The sequence below is a fragment of the Bombus pyrosoma genome, linkage group LG2, assembly GCF_014825855.1.
Source record: "Bombus pyrosoma isolate SC7728 linkage group LG2, ASM1482585v1, whole genome shotgun sequence".
Classification (NCBI taxonomy): domain Eukaryota; kingdom Metazoa; phylum Arthropoda; class Insecta; order Hymenoptera; family Apidae; genus Bombus; species Bombus pyrosoma.
The window spans coordinates 13,848,585-13,875,759 of record NC_057771.1 but is presented as its reverse complement, the minus strand read 5'-3'; the positions used below and the strand labels follow the sequence as shown (position 1 = coordinate 13,875,759).

The following is a 27,175-nucleotide window of genomic DNA, read 5'->3' as shown; positions in this document are numbered from 1 at the left end:
TCTGAACGTTTTAAAAATTTTGCCTCGCGACTCCGACTATGTTGAATAACGAGCATCGTTGCAAAAAAACGATACGATGAATTGTCGAATCGATCCAGCTCGAGTATTCCAAAGTCGAGTAACAGAAGGCCACACCAGCTATTACGCAGACCTGGAGTGCACGGCTCTCTCGGTTTTCCGTCACAGCGGACCGACTTTTGCGTTCGAGAATCACGATTCGCGAATGTACATGCGCGTTAGTACATTTGCGATCGCACCCACACACGACACAGCTTACGTACACACAGCCTACCTGTACCTCTACGCTACTGTGTGTAAATATTTGAACATTTCCAACGCTGCACGCTTCCAAATTATTGCAGATATATAAAAGTTACTTTTCAAATAAAACTCTTCAAACTAATCCAATTTCGTCGATTACACCACAACTCGTGCAATAATTTACTAACTATTAATGAATTGACACGTTTACCAATTGACAAGTTATAAGTTATAATTTTCCTTACTTTCCCTTTGTAATTTTGAAAATTTTACATTATATGAGATAAACAAATGACTTGCCAGTTTATAAACATTATTTATAAATTTCATTGATAAATCATATTCAATTGATAAATTGAATTTCTTTTATTACCAAAGTTACTGTAATAGAAGAGTAACGTTGTGGTACAAATGTAATAGATTGTGACTTGTACAATCTCGCACACAATAGTGAAACTCTACAAGAGGACTAAGCTATCGAAATACTTATGGATGGTAATGCAACTTACACACGTGGCGATGCAAACGTGCGTTATGCGTTCGCGGCAGACGCATAGGCGAGAAACGTGACCCACCTGTGCGTACACGCACGTGGAAACACGCGCGCGCCGATTCACGGTGAAAGTATCGATATCCACGCGGAATCGGAGCTACGGGAATGCACAAGCAGCACCGAGTTTAATTCCTATCCGGCGTGCAACGAGAGTTCATCGAACCTCGTGGACTCATCCTTCCTCTCCTCTTTCGTGATTTTTATTTTCTTTCTTTTTTCCTGTATTTTTGTTCTCCTCTCGCTATGTACGCCGTATTCGGTGTATTTTTTCGTCTAATTTTTTTGTTCAAAAGATCGTGCACGCGTTATTGGAGCAGCGGCGCGTATACGCGCTTTTTTAAACGTATTCGCATTTCTGAATTTGATGTCTACATCATTCGACGGTTTATAAATCCAATTCGTACAGATATTCTTTCTTTTTTTTCATTCTGTCGTGTGTGAATTTTTCCCTTTCAATTTTTTGTATGAATGTTCGATTATTGGTTGGCGAAACATTGTGCATGCCTTCGCAAACTGAGTTTAATTACGTTTTTATGAACGATCACACGTGTACTGAACAAATAGTCGCTATTGTTTGAACCATTTCAAATAGAGGAGAGCCATTGCTTGTATAAAATCATTCTATAAGCTTCTATCTGTGCTTTGATTTTTACAATTTTAAAAAGTAATAAAGTCGGAAGTAATTGTATATTGATCTTGAAACTTTATCCGATGATGCACTTCACCACAGCTTTTTCAGTAAAATTTCTTGTAACTTTTCTACGATGTAGAAAAATAATTCAACTAAATAATCAGTTCCCTTAATTAATATAGTACAACATCTAATTTCTTAGGATTAAGTTTCACGGAGGTGAATTGCATAATTTAAAAAATGAAGAGAGGGAGAGGCAGAACAGTAATTCTGTATGATCTAGAAATTTCCTACAACGACACGGTGTTTTATTACGCCCTACTAAAACCTACAAGGGTTGTAAATAGCTGGTCGAACACCGTAACTGAAGCCGACCATTTCCTGTTTCTGTCTGATTGAATCGTAATGGACCATAGGATGATCTCTCGTTTGTGCGATAACTGAGCTATTCCTGCGTATTTCCTGCTTTGACCAATGCTCTCAGTCATTACTTTTCGCAATTCATATTCATGTCACATCTCTTTAAACTTCCTTTACGACCGATCAACTATAAACTTTATATGACAAGACCACAATTATCGAAACTTGTCGAACAACGTCGTAAAGGTGCGTTTAGATCAAACGAGCAAACGACATACAGCGAGTACAAGTTCAGTTTGGCTTATCAGAGACTCGTCTAGAGAAAATGACCGAGTAATAACTGGACATGGTATAATATATTTAACTACTTTATATACCACCATAATGTTTAACATCTGAATATTCAAATTCGTTCAAATTTGGTCCCTTTCTAAACTTAATTTTTCAATCGTGTGATTCGCGTCTCTCTCGAACAGATTTCGGTAAATTCAATTTCATTCTACTGAATTTCTATTTGATAACGCTTGCTAAGTTTTCGACGAGTTAATTCCGCAACAGTTTAGCTGGATTCGCGCGAGAAAAATCGATATCACCGCGTTACGACGTGCAAAATGGAATAAGTCTCGCCGAACAAATTGCCACGAAAAAGTGTTTTTTCTGTTCGAAGCGCACTTTATCGAGCCTCGTGAATTATCTTTATTAAACGTGCACCGACTACGCCGTGTTCACCACGATCCTCTGTTAGTTTGACCTAACTGGTTACACCGACACCAGGTCGAATTTTATCGCAATTAAAAACGAGAGGAATAAAAACAACCAAGAAGGGAAGAAATATATAATTACATCTCGCTTCATTTCCTTCTTAACAAAAGGAACTTTCTATGGAGTAGATTTCTGAAATTTAACGAAGAATCATATATTAGAGAAATTAATCTAGTGTCATTTCTTGGAATATTTACGATTTAATTATGTCTTTGCATCGTTAAGTATTTCCTATGTTTGATGAAAATATGGAAAAATTGTTTACGCTTTTACGCTTGACGTTGTACATATGCAACATTATGCTTTAATTGATCATTAATTAATTAAATGAATTAAATGAGCGGTCTTTCCAACGGTCTAAAATACAATCTCCTAACTAGTTTATTTATCATGGAAACGTAATTATACAATCAAATGTTGGTTAAATATTCGTATATTTCAATCCGTGGTTTAATCGTGCTTATCCTACTTCACTAGATATATAACGTATAATTCACCCTAGTTATCGATGGTTAACGCTTTAAACACGATATACGTGCATAATTGAAATAAAATGCGTCGTGCTAGAACAAAGTATAAAACTACATCTATTGAAAGCAAACTCGTGTTTCTATAATACTGTTGTAAATCATACGATAAAATTACTGCTTGAGTAAGAAATGAAAATATTTTATTTTTGTGTAACGTTATTGTATAACGCGAAATATTGTATTTTTATCATAGTAGGTATAACTTTTATTCATTTCCTAAAAATTATCGAGAAGTTTCGATCAACCGTAATTGTTAAATCATCCAAATGCTTCTTACTTTCGAATCATAATTAATCATTTTTCCAAATGCAAAGCAACATTCTGCTCGATATTCATTAAACTCTGTTGTTTGAGATATTCGTATAATTTTCTATATCGCTTTGATCTTGAAAAATGTTATCATAGAGGAAGTGCTCTAAAATTAAAGGTTTCAGTATGTGGGTTTAAAAAAAGCTTATAATGTGAAAAGAAAAAGTTTAATGTTAACTCGTAGAACAGAAGACTGATAATTCTTCTTAGACTGATAATCTTTCATCAGAGGATAAGTTAAGGGGAATACCATAGAATATCAATGACAGTGTTTTAGAAGATGTTACTGGAAACAGCCCAGTGTAAACAATGAAAGAGGTAGTGTTTCAGATGAAAGTAAAACTATTCTACAATTATTTGTCGCTTGGTGTAAATAGGAAAAGTATAGAAAGCGAATAAATAGATTACGCATGACTTAAGCGACAAACAAAAGCCAAGACGAAAGAAAATAGCTACTTTGGCGTTTCAAAGAATAAACATGGATTAGATAAGGAATTTTGATTATTTTAATACGATTACTTTTTCTAACACGTATTCAATTTATCAATTTATTAATTTTAAAGAATTTCGCAATCTCAAAATTAATAATTTTCATAGATACAAAATAACAAGAGATATCGTTGGAAAAGGTTGGGAAAGATTATCGGAGAAAATGAAAATTGTATCAGTCCTTTGACGTGCGATTAAATTAAAAGAAATTTTCCATAAAAATTTCATTGAATTTCGCACAAATCTCCATACACTGAGAGATGAAAAAAAACATCATGAGCCATCAAGAAATGAAAATATTTTTAATAAATAAATTGTTACTCTGAATTCCCTCTCTCTGAAACAAGGCTTTTGGCCTGCCATATGTTCCCCTTGTCAAAATATACAAAGGATTAACAATCTATGCCTTTCACAAAAATATTTTAATTTCAAAATAACATACGTTGTTTCCTTCTTCATCGCTCGGAGTGTACGAAGGAGATTGGTGGCGTGCATATGTCACGTCGTACTTTTCCCATGTCAAACTATACAGTGACGTGTTTGGAATGTCATTTGAAGCCAAAGGTTGATTAAATACACGTCGTTCCAGAGAACTAACACGCGTTCAAAAGTTTTACTTGAAAAGACATTTTACGCACAACGGCTTAATACAATAAAATGAAATCGCATTAGCGATTGCTGGCCAGTCATTTTCACTTTTGTCGCGCGACCGTTATTATTAAAAACGAATTTCTACCTTGTTCACAATTTACATTAACATAGAAGCCAAGGTACAGCGTCAAGTAGCAGTTAAATTACCGAAAAACGACATCTACTGACTCAGGAACTTTTATCCTGGTAGTCATCAAGTTATATATTGATTACAGTCAAATTACTATTAACTGTAGTGACATTAGTAGCAGTCAGTAGTGACAGTCAATGGTGGCAGTTTGTAGTGGCAGTCAATGATGGCAGTTTGTAATGGCAGTCAATGGTAGCAGTTTGTAGCGGCAGTCGATACAGTACAGAGCTGCGAACAAAACTAACGTTAGGAATGTGAACCTAATTTGTCCAGGATTTTAAGTTGTCCTCAGTTTACGATACGGACAACACATCTGCTATTTTTTGGGAAGTTGGAATTTCCCACATTGCGCTCGACAGTAAACCACGTGTTATAAATCTTGACATGATGAGAATTCGACAATAGATCAAGGACGATGGGGACGTTACGCATCCTCGACCAGGAACGCACAAGGTGCACCACATGCAGGATGCCCGCGACAATTCGATAGTCACAGGATTGGACAGAAACAAATTCCCATTTCACAGGAAACGTTGATGAAAACACACCCTCTACAAGGACAGTTGGAATATAAACACACCAGGCACTTCAAGAGAAAGGAGACTCATCACACACTCGCCTACGTTTAAACTCTGCTACTTACATTTCATACTCTTCCGTTTATACCAAACAGTTCAAATAAACATACTAAACCCAAGCTTACTAGAAATCTTTAAAATCAACCTTCACCTTGAGCGTTAATATCGTTCAAGGTTCGCGATCTCAACCGAACAGTTGCAACCTGACTGATCGCCACCTAAGTAGATAGATCGCGACACATATACGAATAAAATAATATTTAGTAACGATAGAAACGTGATGTGACAGTAAACTATAAAGAACAATACCTCCCTTGTCCCTATGCAGTTTCGTTAGTCATCACCATATTTTAGAAGCAAAAAGGCTATACCAAAATATAGTATTTGTAGGGCGTCAGTTTTTATACGATATGCATGGCTAGTATCTTTGTTTCAAATATTTCTATGAAGAATTTCTCTTTCATATGTAAAAATATACCCAATTATAAGCCAATGCGAATGTTCAAATATTCATTTTATAAACAAAAACTATTACAATTAAATGTAATTTTAATAATTTCCATGTAAATGAACTTGATCGAGTACATCAAATCATTTACAGATACGAAAAGAGGATATCCAAAGATATTTCAGTACGTATAGTAAAAAAATATTTAAAGGGATAACCCGTAAACCGTAAATTTTCCAAACAAATTTTTAAGCAGTTCAGTAAACGCAATTAAACAATGAACCTTTTTCAGATATCCTTCCGATTCTAGAGATATTTTACGAAAAAAAAATTCTCAACCGAATTATGAACATCAAGGAAAAATGGGGCTGTATTACGGATGAAATACTTTACTTGTGCACAAAGTTCCATCGTTTTTCGAATTTCCGAGCTGCCTAACCTTCCTTGTGAGTGGCACGCGCCTGCGGCCTGCACTCTTTCATCCTTGGCCCGTTCAAGGTTTTTCACCCTCTCGGACGCATTTCGAAAGACGAAGGGACTGGAGCCCGTGGATGCAGGTTCGATACGGGGCTTCTCTCTTCCAAGCTCGACCTAGTGACCCAGTTTTTACTCGCGTTGCCGTGCGCCACTCGCGAGGGCCGTGCCACGCATTAATTTTCCATTTCTGCGATTCGAGCGTAGCTCGAAGCTGAAACGGACCTGCACAAACAAAACTCGCCGACCATGTGACCAACGGCGCGCGATTACTTTCCGTCGAATTAATGCAAACGACCGAGTATGTTTGAAGAGTGCGGTCAATGCGGTTCCCACAGGATTCGATCCACGTTCTTTCCTTCTTTTCCCTCTTCTTCCTTCTTGTCTTTGCAGATTTGTTTACAGAAGGTGTTTGTTTCCGGTAGTTTCCGATGCGTGTGGTTTAAATGTTTGACGCGGTTTGAGTTAGCTTTAGTTATTTGAATTGTTTTGGTTTGGCGGAAGCAAATTTTGGTGAAGCTTGTACGTTCAACTCATTAGCTGCTCTATGATCTATGTTTGAGGATCATCAGAGGAAATTTGTATTTTATAGTATAACTTGATTAAAGGATATATGCGCTTAATATTTTAGAAACGTGCGTTGATTAAAATCATTGAAAATTAATTCGCATTTATCTATATTAGAATTATATGATAATTGGGGAGAGGGGCAGAGGAAAAGAAACTTGAGGAAAAGAAGTTGGTGTAATTTTCGACCAATCGCGGGGGGACGCGCTCGCGAGATATCACGTCAACGGGAGTCGTAAATTCCCGCTACGATTATAATAATCGACACCACGAGTTAATCGATCCCCTGATTTCCGTTAAGATAATAGGGGTGATTGTTTTGATGTAACGCCGCGGTAACAGGATCTAAGATATATATATTTCCAACAATTTTCTATACAATATGGACAAACGTTATTTAGGATACAGAGTGCTTGACGGATGTGAACCGATGAAGAGAATTTGACTGTTACAGAACTTGAGCCAGAAGTTGAACTGGTAGTGACTGCTCTCTCTTGTTGAGAGCAAGTCAAGGTGTTGACTGTACGAGTATCGTAATAACAGTGAAGTGCGTTCTCGTAGCATTACTGAAGAAAGCTCGGGGTGGCCTTGTTCGTGGGAAAAAGCAGCTTTCCCGTCAGGGAAATATTCGCTTTCTTCGTAATTAGTACGAACGCATAATAAACCTAAGGACTGTTCCAGGGACCATCCATAAACCGGTAGCACTTACAGGAACAACGATTCCTTCAAGGTTGATAGAAGTTAATGATGAATACTAAGACAAAAGGTAAACTAAAAGCCTAAGTTTATGGTGGGTCCTTAGGTTTATTGGGGGTCTGAATAGCGGTGCAAACCCTTGGCGGCCAGGCAACTAGAAACGTCGCGCAGACTGTTTCACGCAACGTAACAATTGGTAATTAATAGATGAGTCTCTTCAGAGTCGTGTTTATCTAGGTCAAAAAAAAAAGGTAAATTCATTCACAATGACCTTCGTTATATCTCCTATAGGGTAACTGTACTTGTCTTAAGGAAAATTAAATATACATTATGTATCAGTCTCCCTGGAGAAATTAAATATTGTAAAATTAGATATTATGTATAGTTATAAAATATAACTCTGTCTATACTAGTTACATGAATCTATATTCACGAGTCAATCAGGCACAAGAAATAATACTTAAATCTTATCTTCGATTCCATTTTTAGCTTCAATTTATAAAAGATTATCAGATACAGATTATGTCCTTCATCTTGCTCGTCAGTATACATAGCTAGAAAAGAAATTACAAAAGAAAGAATTAAACGCAGAAAGGAAGCAATAATGAATTCGAAAAGGTAGATGGAGTCAGGTTAATTGACGTGACGCTTGGAATTCCCTTGTAAAATAGAAATACATCCATTAACGTAGTTCTATCGGATGCTAGTTTCGCACGTGCGCACCGTTTAACAGCGACGAAGATTTACGAGCAGGAAATGAAATCTTCGACGAGACGTTTAAGAGGATTGCGAAGAGAAACGTCTTACTTTAAATTTTCGAAACGTCGGATAAGTGCACGCCGGCGACGTACTCTGAGAATATCGTGGAAAGTTCGTCGAACACCGTGCATGCTCTATACCATAAGCTCGATGCAAACTTTTCATCTCGATGCATAATTGAACACGACTCTGCCTCGAATTTTCATGCAGACCCATATCATGCGCTGACGAGTATTCAACGCCTTCTTCGTTAAACCGAGAATCCATCAAACGTGCATTCTTAATCCTCGAATAATACAGTGAGCTGCTGCATTCTCTACTCATTTTTGTTTTATCTATGATTGCTCTTTATTATATATGCCTGCTGTATATTTATTTCTTTTTTGTGATGTAAGATCAACAAAGAATATTCGCAGGTTTGCAGCTGTTTGATGCAATCGTTACATCAACGCTGAAACCACCGATTTATAACGTATAAAATATATGATATAAACAGCTACTTCAAATTAAAGCAATATTATGAAAATAGGTAAGTATATATAATCATGTTTCTGTCGATAAATCTCAACAAACTTGCATGGACGCTTGAATGTTGCTACTAATTGAGAAAACGAAAGCCTGGTATTTAGCGTTAATTTCCTAGAACAGTGAAATGCTAAGGAAATTCTCAGGAGACAAATTTGAAAAATGATAAAAATGGTGAAGATATGATGGAGAAAGAGGCGGAAAGTTTAAAGTAAAAGATCATTAATAACGGAACCATTCAGACATTTACCTCTATTGAATGCAACGGAATAGCGAATTTTCTTTGATACACCAATATTACTCTGCACGATTACAGACGCTCGTAATCATTCTCGGTTATTTGTCGTCCATGAATGCTACGTATCTCAACCGAGACAAATTTACATTCACAAATACCCGGAAACGTTTGCAAACCTTTGGCACAGCCACTATAGTTGAATAAACATATTTTTCCGCATAAATACGTATTCGCAAGCATAAAATAGTATATTAAGTATCGATCTTCAAGCACGCACATATACAAATAAACGCCAAATTTTCTTTGAAATATCGAAATTACTCTGAAAATTCACAAATGTACGCAATAATCGTTCGCGGCTCTATTTATCGTCCATCTATGCTTCGCGTCCCAACCGAAAAGCAAATACATGTTCGCAAACGTTAGCAAACATTTTACGTGACCAATGGATATCCAACTTATGAGAGGAAGTACAACATGTCGCGTGGTCGACGAATTCGCGTCCGTCGAACATCGAACGATGAAACGAAATCTCGTTAAACGAGTATTTAATCCTTCGATGGCCTTATAATCACTCGAACCTAGCACATGCTCGCGATCAGTTCTACGAGATTACATAGGGGTGGTGGAGAGGGACCCTTATGCACAACATAATTTACAGTGTGACGCAAACAGCTTCTGCGTGGAAACTGGGTCAGCTGGAAGCGCAGCAATTTAGACGCATCGAGAAAAAAAAAGGAAAGTGAAAATTAAATAGTCTGTGCGTTTTTAAGCTGATAAGGGAGTTACTAGTGGGTCGACCATTAAAGGGTCGGAATTTTCTCAACTATTTTCATCCTATCTTTCTTTTCACCACAATTATCTAGGTGTGGTTTCGTTTGAACAAAAATTTGAATCGTTGTTTAACTGTATTACGGTAGTAGAATTTATAAAGCTGACTCAATTTTGCGGTGACTTAATGAGGTGTGTCTTTGACGTTGTTGAACATTTAATAGAACTGACCTTGGTGTTTCAATGTTTCTTCAAAGATTTATCACAAAATCTATATTCACTTGATTAAAAGGAAACACCCAGCAGATCTCACAAAGGATATAACCTAACAAACACGAAGATGGTACCCCGCTGGGGGTAGCCACCCACACGGTAATCAAACAACTAAAAAAATTCACCAAATGTCCAAATTGGACAAATTGTGAATGTAAATTATTAAATTAAGAAAAAAAAACTTGATTAAAACCAGCAATATTACAATTACATATATTATTATATATATTACAATTACATATATTACGTATATTATAGTGTTCATCTATTACATCTACATTGTCTATTATTTCCAATTCTACTAATAATTCTCAAAATAATACTGAACTTTCAAAACACTATTCCTTTCTCCCCTTTCGTTCACGAATTAACCATCTATTACTTCCAATTCTACGAATAATACTCTAGGTGAACTCAGGAAATATTACACACCGAATCTTCGATACAATTTATAATAATTTCCAATCCATTTTTTTTTGTACATAAATAAATCTTCTGTTACATCAACAATAACAATTCTATTAACTCAATTTTGTGGATATACATATAGATTATATTTTCAATGCTATTGAATTTTCATCCCTTTCTGTCGTATACAAATTAATCGTCCGTTATTTCGAATTCTACAAACAATACCATAAATCAATGCAGACAATATTATAAACCAAATTGACGCAATGATTCTACTGTTACTGCGACCATTTTAAAATAAATCTATACGAAAGAAAATATTATAAATCGAATTTCCAATGCAATTGGATTTCCGACACGTTGTTTAAATGCCGAAATTAATCGTTCATCGCTTCCTTTAATTCCATAAGGTAATCGAAGCAACGCACAGTGCGGCATACAGTGGATAAAAATCGAAATAATCATTGTTTCATCTTAATCTTATTACTCGATGATATCATCAGTCTTTAAATAATGTAAATGTAAACAATAATTGTCACAAAAATTTAATTTATCCAATTTAAAAAATTCTTTCCTTCTTTGAAGATCTATTTTAGAAAGAAACGATTCAAGCCATCCTGTAATTTTGATTATTCTATTCCAAGTAGGTTTTGTATTACATTGTCATATAATTTTCTTGCTACGAACTGTTACACTGAATCTTCTTCATTTTTTTTTTGGTGAAATCCATTCGTAATTGCGACTTGGTTGAAGAGTGGATTTCTGACCACGCTTAATCCAAGAACATTTTTAAAACTACGCAAAACTTCTGTTCTTTACTCTGTTTCGAATGTCAGCACAATATTCGACGGAACGAAAGGGAAGATAAATAATTTTCGCATAGCACCTACGAAAAAATGGAAAGATTGTTTCCGGCATCGGCACTATTTACTTAAACGTCACCGTGCGTGGTTAGACAAAGAAATAAGTATTCGCGACATTTCAAGTAAACCAGACAGTAGGGAAAATACAAAGATTTGATAAACAGATTTTTATTCATGTCGCATCTCCTGTTATCAGGTTTCAGGAAAGCTGTACATTAAATGCATTTTTTATCTTTGTTCCGAATTTTCATTCAAATGCCGTACTGTGGAACGTGACAATGTGGACAAATTGTCCAGACAACGTGAATGTGGCAAACGTCGCCTGCAAACGTACAAATGTAGCCTACACCTGATCTGCGAACGTGAACGACGAACGTGAACTACGAACATGAACTACGAACGTGAGCTACGAACATGCGGGCCTGCGAACGTAGCCAGTGAATTTTGATTTTTGTGCCGAACCCTCATTCAAATGCCGCATTGTGCAACGTGACAATTAACTAACAGTTGAAGTGGATTAAAAAAAAAAGAGTCACTGTACCATATGAAAGAGCTCGTTCTTGCACATATACATACGTCATACAGCACGATCGATCCTTGTGCTCATTCTTGTGCAGATGCAAAGTGTCGTGAAAGCGCGTTTCGAGAAAAGGTAAAATGCAATTACCCCAGGCCACGATATCTCACTGGCGGCTCTCCGTGAGGCAATATCTCGATAAAGCCTCGAAAGCAATTGCTAGTGTTCTTCCTGCGGCCTGGGAAAAGAATCGAAAGCTCGGATCGTGGAAACATCGCTCAACAGAATGGCTTGCGCGGGATAGAAACGAAAAACAACAGGCAGAAAACGTGGAAAACGTTTCCCGGGGCATGCAATCTGCAATTTCTCATTAATATCAATCACGTCAAATCTAGAATTAATGCGATTTCAATCGTTCGCTATTAATTTTGATTTTGAAATAATTTCACTCTCACTTTATTTTTATCGGTTCAATATCGTTTTCATCAGTTTTCTATGCTTATCTCTTCGCTATTTTGCACTTGTTGGCAATTTTAATTATTTGGTGTTGTAAATATACATGTAATTAATTATTTGATCAAGTACTTTAGTCTGATTAACGCTATTGTTCAATCGTTTGCTTCTTTTTTCTCCTGTTTATCTTTCTCTCATTTCTGAAGGATTTATTGATAGTTCTATAGACTTGCTTTATTAAACTAATCATCTTTTAATCGTTCTCTGAATCATTTTCGATCGAATCATATTTTTCTAGCGTTCGAAAAATTTCTTAAATTTGAGGAACATGTAAAAAAATCATTACTGCGTGATCTGCATGATCTCTTGTCTCAATTATATATATCGATGTTTTCCCCAAAACATTAAACTTCTTTTCTCCAGTGAAATTAAGATAAGATTGAAACGTAAAAAGTTTGAGGAACGCAGCGGAATTAATTAAGATTAGAATTAATAATTCGATTTCGATTAACATCTTTTCTTATCTCTTTGCTTTTCTTCTTCTCTCGTCTGTTTCAGTTTTGTTTTTTAGGGGGTTGTCGGTAATTTTAAACATCTGAGTTTGATGATTACCGAGGGTGGCAGAACACGTTTGCTCCGAGATGCCATTAAGGTTTTAGCGTACAATTTCGTGCATTTTAATGAGCAATAAAGTTCCCTGGTTAAACAAAAGCTCCATAAACGACCGTTAATTTGATTTCTAGCTGCAACAATTTTACCCATCGTTGAACGCGATTCTTCGTTCCCAGTTTGAGTTTGCAAGTTCGAATTGCTAATTAAAAGGTGTATCGCGAAGTTTATGGCTTAGCTATGAGTCAATCAACTAGTTTTCTTCGCGAAGTTACCTTCGAGAAACAACGCAGATTCTTGCCATTCGTTTATTTACAAACAATATAATTCGACATCTATTTTTAGTATATATAACAAGAATTTTGTTTGCTTATGAGAAGAAAAATTAGAATGAATTGCAGCTTTTTATTTGAACATTTTATTTAAACATTTTGAATTTCTAACATTATTCAAAATAATGTTAATTTCATTTTATCGCTAACATAATTTGAGTGCAGTTTTTAATTACTGTAAACTAGTCTTCAAAAAGTGCTCACCCATTTCAAAGCTTATTGGGTAACGTTGCAAAAGTAGCGGGATATAATAAACAGACCGCGGATTATTATGTTTTTGCAAGGAAATGTACGAGACTGTGCAGAGTATACATGATATTTAAAAAGGTATAAAATTCCTAACGTAAAGTTCTCGTTATAACATCTAAAGTGAAACAGACCCTTACTCAGGTTTCACTTCTTCAGTGTTCATGCAAATATAAATTTGCATAACAATCCACCGTTTAATAATGCAATTACTTTCTTAATAATAAAATTAGTAACTAACAATTATTATAGATAAATCATTTCATAAATGAATCAATGGTATATCGATGAAATACGATAGTGAAGTAATAAATAGAAGTCAAATTTTCAAAATCAAAAAGTTACTTTCTATGTAACTTTCAAACAGCACAATATTAAAGAGAATCAAAAGATCTATAAAAATATTACGCTCGATTATGTATGTACACGATTTCCCATCGATTCTCGCGAGTTTAACGCGAAAACCTCCTAAATACGACCGTACCACGAATAATATGTAAAATCCTCATCATATCCACGCTATGCTATTGCGAGACTTGTTTACACGGTATAAACCTCTGGTAAATCGAGTGACACGCACATGAGCACAATGTATAATAACATGTATAATCACGATATTCCTCGGCCACTGTGATAACATTACGGCGGTTACGTTATATCTCTACGTTCCTACGTTTCGATATGAATAATAACACTTCGAGAACTACCGAAAAGAAATTTCATCGGTCACGAGAATTAGCTAAGATAAATATGTTTAAAACACAACTGTCATCACGCTGATCGGTCAAAACGAGCGACAAAGTTTAGTAACTTTGATCATATTGATAGCATGTACTTTAATCAAGATTGTCAATATCAATCAAGAAGTAAATATAAAGATAAGAAATGATAGTTCTATTTTTGTTTGAGTTTCATTTTTGAAAGAAAAACATAACTGAATACATTGCAATTGTAAGGAGACAATTTGAGTTTCCAGCAATTTAAATAGAAAACTTTGTTTTCTTCCAAACGTACTATAAATTTATAGTTACGTATATCGGTGGTAAACACTTCTGTTGAATTTGGAACATACGCCTCTTTTTCATTTCCGATAAATACAGTTTCAGTTTGTATTTAAATTGGAGTTTAAGTTTGAGCTTCAAAATTGGATGCAACAATGAAAGACGCTTTTTTTCATTTTCCAAGAAACTTTCCGAACGATATCATGCACGTTTTTTTAATCGAACCGTATGTGTATCTTCCCCTGTGTTCTCATAAAACAAAAAATTATATAAAGTCAACAAACATAATAACCATCAACGTCAATGTGTACAAAATGTAGCTGCTTCCTTCCCTGCTATTGCAATTTCTTTAGTTGTTAAGTAAAAAAAAAAAATCGTAGCCAGTTTGTACAAGGATAAATGTCTTTCATAACAAAAGCTAATAAAATCGCAAACAGCTTGATGAAAAGCTCCATTGTGTCCTAAGAAAACATTTACGACCGCGATTCCCGTGTACGAATTTTATGATTGTTTCTCATGCGTCCATTTCGCGAATATTCGTCGCAAATCGTGAGTCGTACGTTCGTGGGCTGCTTTGAGGAAAAGCAGCATAAATTTTCTAGCTTTCGACAAAGCAACTCAACCAGACGATAAATAGACTGCTTAATTCTTATTCATACAAGTTGTTAAAGTCATTGTTTCGTACGAAACACCCTTAGTATCCATCATTCCGGAAGTAGATGCTCGCTTTTACGCTATCGTTTTAATTTTAGTCTCTAAATTATACGTTTAAGTAAAAGATGCATGAAAAGTGAACGCTGCAGCTGTATATTTTCCATGTGAAAACCGAAGGTAATTGCGATTCATTGTTGCTATCTAATCGAACATCTTACCTACAATGTACACTATGAAAATTGAAGCCATATTTCGATTAATTTTATTAGGTCACTTTATAAGTAACGCAATTTTTCCGGTGACTGGAGGTCAATGAAACTCGTCACGATAAAAGTTTTACAGCGGAATAGATGTTATAGTCATATAGTTCCACGCAATATATGTATATTATGTATGTACATATAAATTCTTCGTTATTTTGACCCAGAAAATATTCAAATAAAGCAAGTGTAAATTTTATTCTTTATTCTTTACTCATTTTACAACGTTTCGTAATCCCGCTACGGCTCTTGAACTTCTCTATATTCCAATTTTGCTCTCGTTTAATCAAGAATACTTTTAATCCCTTAAGGGAAAATTTAATACAAGATTAAATTGAGTAAGAAACGACGCAGAGCACAAAATAACACAAATAGCAATGCTATATTAATCAACTAATCTAAACTCTGTCTGTAACGCTAGTTAGAAATAAATTACCATCCTCCTATCGGTAATTAAACTTTTATCCGATAGCCGTCTGTTACATAATGAGCTCGTGCTATCGTTAATGATCTCGAACGACGTATCAGCCAACGATAATAGAACGAACAGCCGACCAACAACTACAAACGAATTCCACCTTGCCCGACGCCTTTCGTTCTTTGTAATAATAAAGAAAAGCATGCATATGCTTTTGACAAAATTAATATTGAGACAAAAAGACGATTATTTGTATATACCTATATCTATTTACAACATATCGTTTGAATTTGTATAATTTATATCTGTTAAAATCTTTAAGTATATGTTAGAAAGCGACAGGTGTAATCTCAAATAATGAGATTAATTACTAAGAAATTGAGCGCAATTTGAAGGCAGGAGTCGTTAGAAAAGCCAACAAACAAAGGAAGTCGCGGAGAAACGCGAGCCGAAGAAACGTGAAACGTAAAGTGAGCCATCGAGAACATGGCAAAAGATCGAAAATAACGTGATTATAACGCAATGGCAACGGAAATTAAAAGCTACGTCGCGGGAGAATAAAAGCACCAAGAACAACGAAATAACAGGCGAAAGAAAGAATTTCGCGGTCGTTGTACTTACGAGATAGAGGAAGCCCCATTGACTTTAATAGCTCGAACGTTTCGCAAGAACGTTTTCCCTAGGGTACACCAACGAGAGACGATCATTCCGACTGGTCGATGAATTAATATTCGTGCAACGACGCCGATAAGGGGAGGTGACCGACCTTTTATATTTACGACAGATGCGCACGCATCGGAAAACACGCATTATGCGTGTTTCGTTGGATGATGACCGATAGAAATCGTACGCGAGACCTTGATCATGAATTTCGTCGACTGACTTATTAAGAATCGACATTTTATTTGCAACTTCTCGATAATTTACGTTACCAAGTTCTGCTTTTTTCGACGTTGTAATTGAAAAACGATGTTCAATGACTGGATTAATATATTTTCCGTCATTATTTTGTCTATCGATTAGATTCTACACTCTTAGCAAGTTTGGAGAGATTGAAATATTTGTAGCAGCACGATAAAACGCACTGCCTTTTTTCTTTAAGGCATAGACATTTTTCTTTTTGTATATTTCATCTCTATTATCAATAAATCTGTGTTTATGATTCTAGAAAATTGTCAACGCTTCAATAAAACAATATAAGATAAGATAAACTCTCTGGATAATTTTACGTTTCCGCGCAAAATGAAATAAAATGTAATAAAATAATAATCTTGGGTGAAGTATTGTTGTTATGTAACTGACTTAATTCCGATGAATCGAGAGATTAATTGTAAATGCGAACAAATAGACGAATGATTTGCATTTCATAGCAAATAAACTTGTTTCGTAATTCGCGAATCGAAAACAAGTAAACGCTCAACTTATTTTCTCGCATCTCATTCAAAGTTCAGCCAAATCGAAGATGCAGTTTCGGAAGTTCGAGATAAATATTGATTTTATCTCAAAAGTTTAAAGGAAGAAGCTATCTTCTTTTTCTTTTTCAAATAAAAAGAATATTGGCTTTCTCGCTGATAAATGTGTACACGTCATTCCAACTACGAAATCCGTGACCACATTTGTTTTGCGTCGATTGCCAAGAAGAGAAAACCTGTCCCGACCGAGAACCTACAGCGAACTCCATTTTAGAATTTATGGAGTCGAATTGTAAGACTGCAGAATTCTGTTCGAGCGAAATCCAAACCCTTGTATTGTAAATAGCAAGTCACTGGCAAAAATGCATCAACTCAGTCTTATAAATCTCGATTAATAAATTTATTTTGCCAAGAAGACAATATGCTTTCATCGCGATCTAGCGAAATGGAAATAATTGGAAAAGTTAAAAAGCTTCAATCTTCGTATTTATATTTCATCGTAAATTGAATAAAATATACTAACGTATATTATCAAAATTACTAAAAGATATTTCTCAACAACTAGTCCGTTAAAAACAATCTACGGGCAAGAATAATTTCAATTTCGTGTTATAATTCTATTTTAATTCAAACTTAAGAAACTTAAATTAAAACCAATGAAACCTGAATCTTCGTAAGGTTGCTTCGTTAGATTAAATAAAAGATGGAAATTATTCAAGATATTCCCAGCACGATCAAATGATTCGAAAGAGATTGCGAATTTATGTGAAACAGATTTCAATTATAATCTCATTTTACCTGGAAAGTTAAGAGATTTAATTCGGTATAATTGTACTCGTAAGCTAAATTTGTCGTATTCCTACCCCATTCAAACGTAAATACGTCATCGAAAATAAGACGTAAAAGAATATTTTATCAAAATTACTCAAAGATACTTTCAACGTAACCAATCTGTTGAAAATAGATTGCAAAGGGGGAACAATTTCGATTTCGATTTCGATGTAAACGAACGTGACGACCGTATTTACATATAAATTATGTTGGCAGTTTCTTGGCTGGAGGAACCTGGTCGACTTTTCTTTTTATGAATGTACTTTTGGCGTCAAGCAGTCGAGTCTGGTATTCCACAGGCGGAAACAACGTCAAACGACACTGTCAAGCTTCAAGTCGTTCAAACTATTGGTATCGTAATTTATAACTTCGAATTCCCAATCGTTGGTAGAAAAATAGTCGAACAAAATTGGTCGACGCAGTTCGTTCTCCTGGCTGAGAAATGGCAAGCAATTAAAATGCAATTACGGTACATTTGGCAACGGACAACGTCAAGAATCTGTCCGTCGATTGAGCTCGAGAACGCGTGCAACAACGCGGCTGTGAACTATTAATGGAAACAGAAAGACAAGCGGAGAACGCTTGTCCCTCTCTCACAAGCAACGAGTGGGGCGATGTAATTTCAGGGTCTGCGTCAAAATTAATCTTGCGATTGAATGGAACTGATACCGTGTTGTTCGAGAAAAACGTTACTTTGAATAACTATTACTTGAAATAATAAACGAAGAATAGAGAAACAATAACAGATAAGAAGCATTGTGATTTTTGAATCGGATTTTTTCATATTGAAGTTCTTTTCGTAATAGAAATATAGATGGAATAGAAAAATGATTCTAAACATAGGAACATTGAATTTCTCGAATTGAAAATCATAGAAGATACTCAAGGGAAAAGGAGATACGTAAACACTGTTGTTACTGCCCCATCTATTTTCGTACACTCCATTAGACAAGTTGTTTGTTCCTCTTGGCCCTCCAACTATGAATTATATGGGTATTTGACGAACCACGGGGCAAGTAGACAAACCAAGATCTGACTTTCAACCTTCCTACCACAATAAAATTGTTCTCTCTAATAATATTGTAGGTAGAACAGAAAAGTGAGAAGCATTGAAAATTTGTCTCTAAAGTCGGATATCACCACGGTGGCAGTATTAAAAAATTTGTCTTCTGTTGACTTCTCTATGACGACGGTAAATATATCGCTTCGATTATGTGATAGTGCCATCAGAAAAATATACCGACCGCAAAGGGTTAATATTTCAAGGTGGGACTTAAAACATTCCACTGTGCATACGCAAGGTGTCTCGGTTGAAATTACCTTGATCTTTTTTTTTATTATTATTTTTACCTTTCATTATTATTATTCGCAGCGAGAAATATTTGAATGAAAGTGAATGGTTTCGAAGGATGCATATTCTGATACTATTAGCTTTTTTGTGCATGGATGCGTCAAGAATTTATGAAGATCAACTTTGATGTTTTAAAGAGAATCACATATTTGTAATTATTAATTTATTAAATCGTATACTTTTTAATGCACTAATCGATACAACTGGTCGAGATATTTAGGAGATGTTTTAAATTCAATTTGTCAAATTGAATGTACAGTAGCGTGAAAAAGCTTTCGGAAGCTCTTTTCGTGTTACGATAGATAAAGAAATACGCATTGTATGTACATGATAGATCGTAAACTTTTTCAACGATAACATATCTGCGATAGATTGTAACGTTTCGCCTTTTTTTCGACGAAAAATTACTAAAGAACGAATATTGATATTCGTATTTTCTACGCTTTCCGTCATGTTGAGTATACTTCCTATTTTCACAATAACAACCATAAGAATGATTTACTTTATACTTCCGCTGTATAGTGGAGAATGAGCCTGCATCAAAAGTCAAATAGAACCGATTGTGACTTATAGCCCAATATCAAGTCATTTCCGGAAACTTTTCCACGTAGTTAGTAAAGAATTATTTGATATTTGATATTTTTCTTGAAAACTCTCGAGGAATACAGTATTTTTTATGATGAGACATATTTAATGCTCAATAATTAACAGAATCATACATGGAAACACCCTCTACATATCTACATGCTTTTTATTTCTTTATTTCTCGTAGCATAAAAGTAACATAAAAAGAAGTTTCAGAAACTTTTCCATACCACTGTATGAAAGACAAGGACAAACGCGAAGCGATATTTTCAGTCATAGATTAAATTTAACAAATTCAAGTTAATCTTCTAATCTCCTAATGGTTTTTCGTTGTAAATAGGCTAATATTACCGTGTAGGAGATGGACATCTGCATCGATTAGTTCATCACAAAATGTACGATTTCGTTTAAAACATGAAAGTTGACCCTCATACTTACTTAACGCGTTCACCCACATAAAGCTAATAACATCAAAGTATGCACCCCGCTAAACCATTCGACTTTCGTTCAAACATTTCCCACTGCAAATAATAATAATGAGAAAAATCAAGGTGCTAATTTCAGGTGAGACACCCTGTATAAGTAGATAAGAACAAGGCGGAACACTTTCTGCTCCACTATGCACCAAAGAGTTAAACAAAGTTAAACAGCTGGACTTAGAAGTGTCGAGAGTCGTTAACGTCCACTGAATCCATTTCCTGAATGTACATTCCTGCAGTATCCGGTAGTGCGGTCACGTATAGGAGGCATAAAGCTGCGTGGTTTTTAACATCAGTGTCGAACAGAATCTTGGGGCGTATTAGAGGGCTGTTAAAGTGGGTCACTGTGCGGAACACGGTATCTCCGATGTGTATCGTCGATCGCTCGTTTACAGGCATTTCCAAACGACTATGCTTTGTGCAGTAAAACGTAGATGGTGCGCACGCCCCGATCTACGTACGTACGTATACACGATGGAACGTGTCGGAGAAAAATGACCACAGGCTAGTGGAATGGGACCAAATTGATTTTATCAAAGGCCTCACTGCGTCACTGGGGCGCGTTCTTTTGCGTTCCGCTTGGTCCGATGTTGTTGTGGTTACTGGTTTTATTTGCGAAGGACAGATCCTTCTGAGTAGCTCGTTACGTTGATGGAAATCGTGTGCGTGGTGCTGACGAAAATGGCTCACGCTGAGACACAACGCCATACCGAGAAACGGTGAGACGAGACGCCATAGGAAATTTTGTTCTCTGTGGGATAGCTTGCAGGAGACTGTTCCTTGTAGCATACGACGTTATGAAAAATTCTCACTTTATTGCGATATGAAGATTATATTAGAAAAACACGATAAATACATTTTTGTTGGTTTTCTAACTTTTACCTTGGTCGATTAAGATAAGCATCTCGGGTCATTCTGTTGCCTTGTAGTTATAAATTAATTAATTAACTAGTTAAAAAAGAAACTTTATTAAGAAGAGCACCTAAAAATGGCTAGAACAGAGTTCTTTGATATGACGTAGTTGAGAAGGAGGTCAGTCTGTTAAATCGGAAGCTTTTAAAAATAGGTAATAGATTCATGAAGTTTTGTGAAGAGAAAAAAATCTGTGTGATTATGTAGTATTAGGGCGATCGATATTTCTGAAATATTTAAGAGACTGGCGAAAATATTTAACCTCAAAATCGAATAAAAAGACAGTCTTCATAACGTGATATTGACTGATCTCGTATATTGAATTTTAAGAATGGCACGTGTAACCTATCGTATTTCTTTGCTGCGACTTTCGTATAAATATTACTGAAAATTTTGCTCCTTGTAAAGTACGATGCTAGCGAAAACTTTGTTCTGTATAAAGAAAAAAAATTCTTCATAAAGCATATCGTTACTGAAAATCTTGTGCTAGCATCATCGAAAGTAACTTTTATGAGATACGACGCCATTAAAAATTCTACCTACTTCTGTAAAATATAGGACCATCGAAAACTACCTCCATGGGATACAACGCCAATTCAACGAAAGTTGATCCTCTAAGGAACACAACACCACTGAGGATCTCTCCCCTAGGACAGGAAGTCGTCAAAAATTTAGTTTCTCGTAAAACACACCGCCATCCAAAATCGCGCACACGCAGTATCGTTTGAAAATGATACAAAGAAGATACGAAGAAACGAAAGAAAACTTTCTATAATTATAGTGCTCGCCAAGAGCCAACTAGATAGCCCACGTGTTGCACATGTAATGTAACGCTGTTAATCTTATCAGTCCTCCTACAACTACTTCTACGATCGTTTGTTTTCCAACAACTTCTAGTTGACGACCTAACACGACCGTGCAATTAGCGTGTAGAAGATGAGGAAAACAACAGATGCAGGCGCTTCGTCCAAGCAAGCCTCGAGGAAGTTGCAACGTTTTTCCTCCATCCAACGATACCGTTACCTTCTCTTGGCTAGATCCAACTCAATCGGTATACTCTTCCGAGGCGACGTGAAATGCTAATGTTCACACCGACGAACAAGACGAAGAGGTTCAATTAATTCCAAAGCAAACAGCCGCGCCTCATTATGCTGCTCGCTTTTCAAGACGTTTCCACGACCAGAGGACAACCTCTTGTCAGAAATCTACAATCACTTTCCTAATTGCAGCTACATTAAATATCCTATTACTCCCCAATTTTGTTATTAATAGAAAATTAATTCTGAAGATATCGAAAGCAGTTACCTGTACGTTTTAATGGAATTAATTTATCAAAGAATCCTTTAAAGCTATAGAATTTTATCAGCAGAATATTTCAGGTATCGAGAGTTAACATTTTTTTTACATGCTTGAGTTCAATGGAAGACTCAATTTTTTTCAAATTGGTAGCGTATGTACATGTTATGGGCAAAATACGAAATTTAGCTCAACTGTGTAATCCCTTCAAGCGATATTTTTTAAACTTCAACGTAGTGAAATTTCAATCGTAAATATCTTGGAAAATATTGGATATCTAACTGTATAGCAGAACGTTTTTAGAAACGAAACGACGAAATCTTTACCAATGTGCAATGTTTCAACTTGCTATCTAAATCTTGGAATATCCTTGACACGAAGATTTTGCGCTCTTCTTATTACAGCCGTTTTTTCCGAAGTATTCCGTGACAGAAAACGAGCCATCGTCGTTTAACCCATGACAATAGCGAAAAAAGAAGACCAGTGCAATAAGGACCGTCTGCGTACTCGTAACACGTGTTACGCAATTTTTGCTCATTGTCGGAATAGAAATAAAACTGCCAACGAGATACAGCTGAATCGAACCGGGTCTTATCATCGTTGCTATTTCCAGCTCTCTCTAGATTGCCATTTATTTCACAGAACGTTTACAAAACTACATCGATTTATGTGAAACGACGCGGAAACCAGCTTTATCACCTTGTATGCCTTTGTACGTTTTGAAATATCGCGAAAAGTTGCACAAACTATCGTGCACTCGTGCAGGACACACAGATAACCCGTTCCGAAGCAACATTGAAACACCACGGGGGACTTTCGATGGAAAACGTCGACGCGAATCTTCGAAAGTTGATAATGCTTCATCCGTGAAAGTGTAACCCCTCAACGATGGTGTAAACCTTTATGAAACTTGCGAAACAATGTGTATTAAGAAATCTCTAAGATTTACGATACTTCGGTTTCGAAGTAAATACCGAAACTAATACCGAGAGAAGTTGTGATTTACTATTTTAAGCTGAGTTATTAAGCTCATTCAAACCCTGAATTTATAATCCACAGATCATTCCAGTGACTCATGAAAGGTTGGAAAGTCACTTTTGAACCGATCGCTGCTATTATTTTTAGTATTATTTATTTTGTAAGCAGCAATTTCGTATGGCGGAGAAACGACTGGAGCTTTCAGCGTTTGACAGAAAAGAAGCTAAAAGTAGGAATAACAAGGTTACAGATTAAATTATTGTGGAGAATACGTAAAACGGATTGTTTAGGGATTATCAATCGCAATGAATCGAGACTTCAAGAAAGTTAGAGGAGATACGCACGATAAATCAATTTAAAACGATTCAGGGGAAAAGGGGAGCGTTTAAACAATCGGTGATCTGTTCTTCGGGGAGCGAAAGGAACAAATAATTAATTAGGTCGATTTCCGTGACGTTCGTAATTAAGGTTGTGCCGCCTGTGATGGTTTCGAGTCGATCGGCGAGCTGGCTTATCGACGACGTTCAAGTTTATCTGAGTGCAATAATTATCAACGAAGAATTATCTCTGTCAGCAATTAGCAACATTGTGTTGTGTTAAGCAAGCTTGTGGCCGCGAGTGTCGTCAGTGAAGTTTGCAAATAACTTCCGATGGCTTTGAATTCTCTGCGTAATCGCTCAATCCTCTGCAATCCCAAGTAACTTTAAAATTATACGCATATCTATACGTACATAAATATTTTTCTATTATTCTATTAACGTACTTTTATATCGATAAATATAAATTCTTCGTGAATTTGATCAAACATAATCTCTTGACCCGCATTACAAAGTGCAAAGCAGTGGATGTGTTTTCAATGTCTGTTCGATTTTCCCATCTACTTTTTGTATCTATATAGTTCTTTAACAGTTATCTTAAAGTCAGTCTTCTATAATGTTCATCCACAGCAACGATCCTTTAATTGCTTTTAAACGATGTATTTAGAAGTGCAACGTCCGAAATCCGTCCTAAGTCGATAGTCGTGAATTGAGTATAATAAATAAAAATAAATAATAACAATGTATTTAGACGATAGTAAAATAATAACTAACACAAATTTTACTTTCCTATTTTCAATTGCTATACATCCTGTAACTGATAACCAAGTATATGTGTACAGTGTGTACAGCTATTTATCTAGAAACGTGTAAATATCTTGAAAATTATAGAAGATACGGAAAAATATCTGAAACAAATTACCTACAATGTCAACAGAGACATGCCGTACCGATATGTATTTTATCTTGCGATGACCTTGGAAAGATTACGTTTATATTTTCAAGTGACAATTTATATATTTTTATTCCATGTTCCTGTAACTGACAGAGAAACGTTTTCAAAGCACTATTCGTATCATCCGCGCAAACCACTATGAGGATATTAAATTTCAAATTTGATATGCCGCCGGCATTGGCGTTATCCAATGTACACCGCGGGGAGGTTGCTCGGTCGGACTTTGTACATCATGGTGGCTCTAAAAAGAGCCGATTATTTATGTACGTGTGTTTATACTAAATACTATCTCTAAATATTACCTCTAAATACTACGTCTAAATACTGCCTCTAAAACAACCAGTCGTTTTACCTTCTACGTTTTCAGTATTATAGTTTCAGCATTAAAAAGGCTACAACTTTCCAGAAGACTACAACATTCTGAAGAATTTATATCTCGATAGTGGCTTATGCGACAGATGCAAGAAATATATAAGCAATGTTTTGAAAATATTCTGATAGAGAAGAATAGAAAATAAGAAAATATAGTTTCCATCTGAAAGTATAAACATGACATCTATAAGGTTCGTTGCAAAATGAAATGTATGTAGATATGACGTGTCCTCCTTGACATCGTACAACATTCGTTTCAAACAATTTTCCGTATCGCCCATAATTTCAGGCACATTTACACGTTCCCAGATAAATTGAACACACTGTATATAACAATTATTGGTAGAAATTGTACATATCCAGGTATACAGTTATTCATTCAATTCAGTTATATATATATAATACAGTTAAATGTAATACAATTAACGGAACATACAAATCGTAAATAAGAACAATACCTGTAACAAACAAATAATCAGAGTAAAAGTGAAATTTTTCGAAGGTAGAAATAAAGACGGACGAACAATAAAATTAATTTTATAAACATGGCTTCATGACACGACATTCCGAGATACCATCGATGGATCGATCGACCCGGACACACCGATTCGTTAAGTAGCATGCACTACTTGTACCTGTTTTTCTTGACCGGTGTTCGCATTGCGTAAGTAATTTATGAACCATCGAGAAAAGGAAAAACATACTGCGCTGGCCTTTCCAACGATGATAAACAACAACCTAAATCCGAAAACGCAACGATCGATAGAATGTTTTAGTGTGTTTGCACCGCGTAGGCCAATTATAACTCACGATAGTGAATATACACGGTATGGCTCACAGTGAAGGATAGGCATAAATTAATCCAGACTATACTGAATCTCCTTTGACTCAATAATAGCAAATGAAAGCTAATAAGCAAAATAAGCTTCGTATAATATAAAGACTACGAGGGAAATATATGAAAATATCACATCTTTTGCCTTTTATAGAAACTTTCAAATTCAATACACCGTCAACTATTGTCCCATATTGTCTAAATTGCTTTTTCATTTGATTTAAGGATCACATGTACGTCAATCTATTCTTCAACAGTTTAAAAATACCGATTATTATAACGTTATTTCGTGAATCTTACATGAAACTTTTTGGATTTGCCAGTCATTTTAAAAATGTATTACATTTTTATGTATATATATGCATTAAATTCTTTTCTCCACTAATGTAAGTCATGTTAAAATTCTGCCTTTCGATCACCAAATATCTGACACAAACATCCGACGATTAGTAAACATAGCAACATTTCCAACGAATCTAACAACTAAAACGAATGTTTCTTATTATCGTGTGAACGAAGAAGCGATTCAAGGCCTGGCCTGTATCTAGCATAAATTTTAGCCTCTGGCCTTTTAATCAAATCGGTCACAACAAAACAGGCCACCTGAATGAAACTCGATTGCGAGCGGATAATATGAGGAATCAGGACTAGTGCTTAGATTGGCAAACCCGTCGAAAGCGATGTCAAGGAACTTTTGCCACTGGACGTCGGTCAATCGATAGTGCTTTTTGCATGCATGTCGGCCAGCTGGCAGGCTGAGGAAAGCGTAAATGCACACACTGTTACATAAGTGTATCCGGTGTACGAAGAGCAGGCGACCTTGGAATATCAAATGCTGGAAACGTACAATGAACACGTAAACGCGACGGATTCGCGAGCCACGCTTCTCCTCGAGGATAAATTATTCGCCACAGCGCAAGGTTACCAGGAAACGACGGACGACGATAACGGTGCGTGAAAGGAAATTAAGTAATTTATGTTTGACGCAATAATGATAAACAACGTTCGACAACAGGTAGGATATATACGTTAAACGCGCCTGTATAATTAGCCAGGAGATTTGAAAATAATTAAATCATTGAA

The 27,175-nt window shown here is 35.7% G+C and overlaps 1 protein-coding gene and 1 long non-coding RNA gene across 3 annotated transcripts in view; one reads left to right on the top strand and one right to left on the bottom strand.

Annotated features, from left to right (window-relative positions):
* The window catches only part of LOC122572067 (ubiquitin-conjugating enzyme E2 H), a 45,504-nt gene that overhangs the window by 6,897 nt on the left and 11,432 nt on the right, over positions 1-27,175 (bottom strand). The window lies entirely within an intron of this gene.
* The window catches only part of LOC122572112, a 27,685-nt gene continuing 10,706 nt past the window's right edge, over positions 10,197-27,175 (top strand). The window contains exon 1 of the long non-coding RNA XR_006318376.1: positions 10,197-27,107. This is a non-coding gene — a long non-coding RNA (uncharacterized LOC122572112). The remainder of the gene's footprint in view (positions 27,108-27,175) is intronic.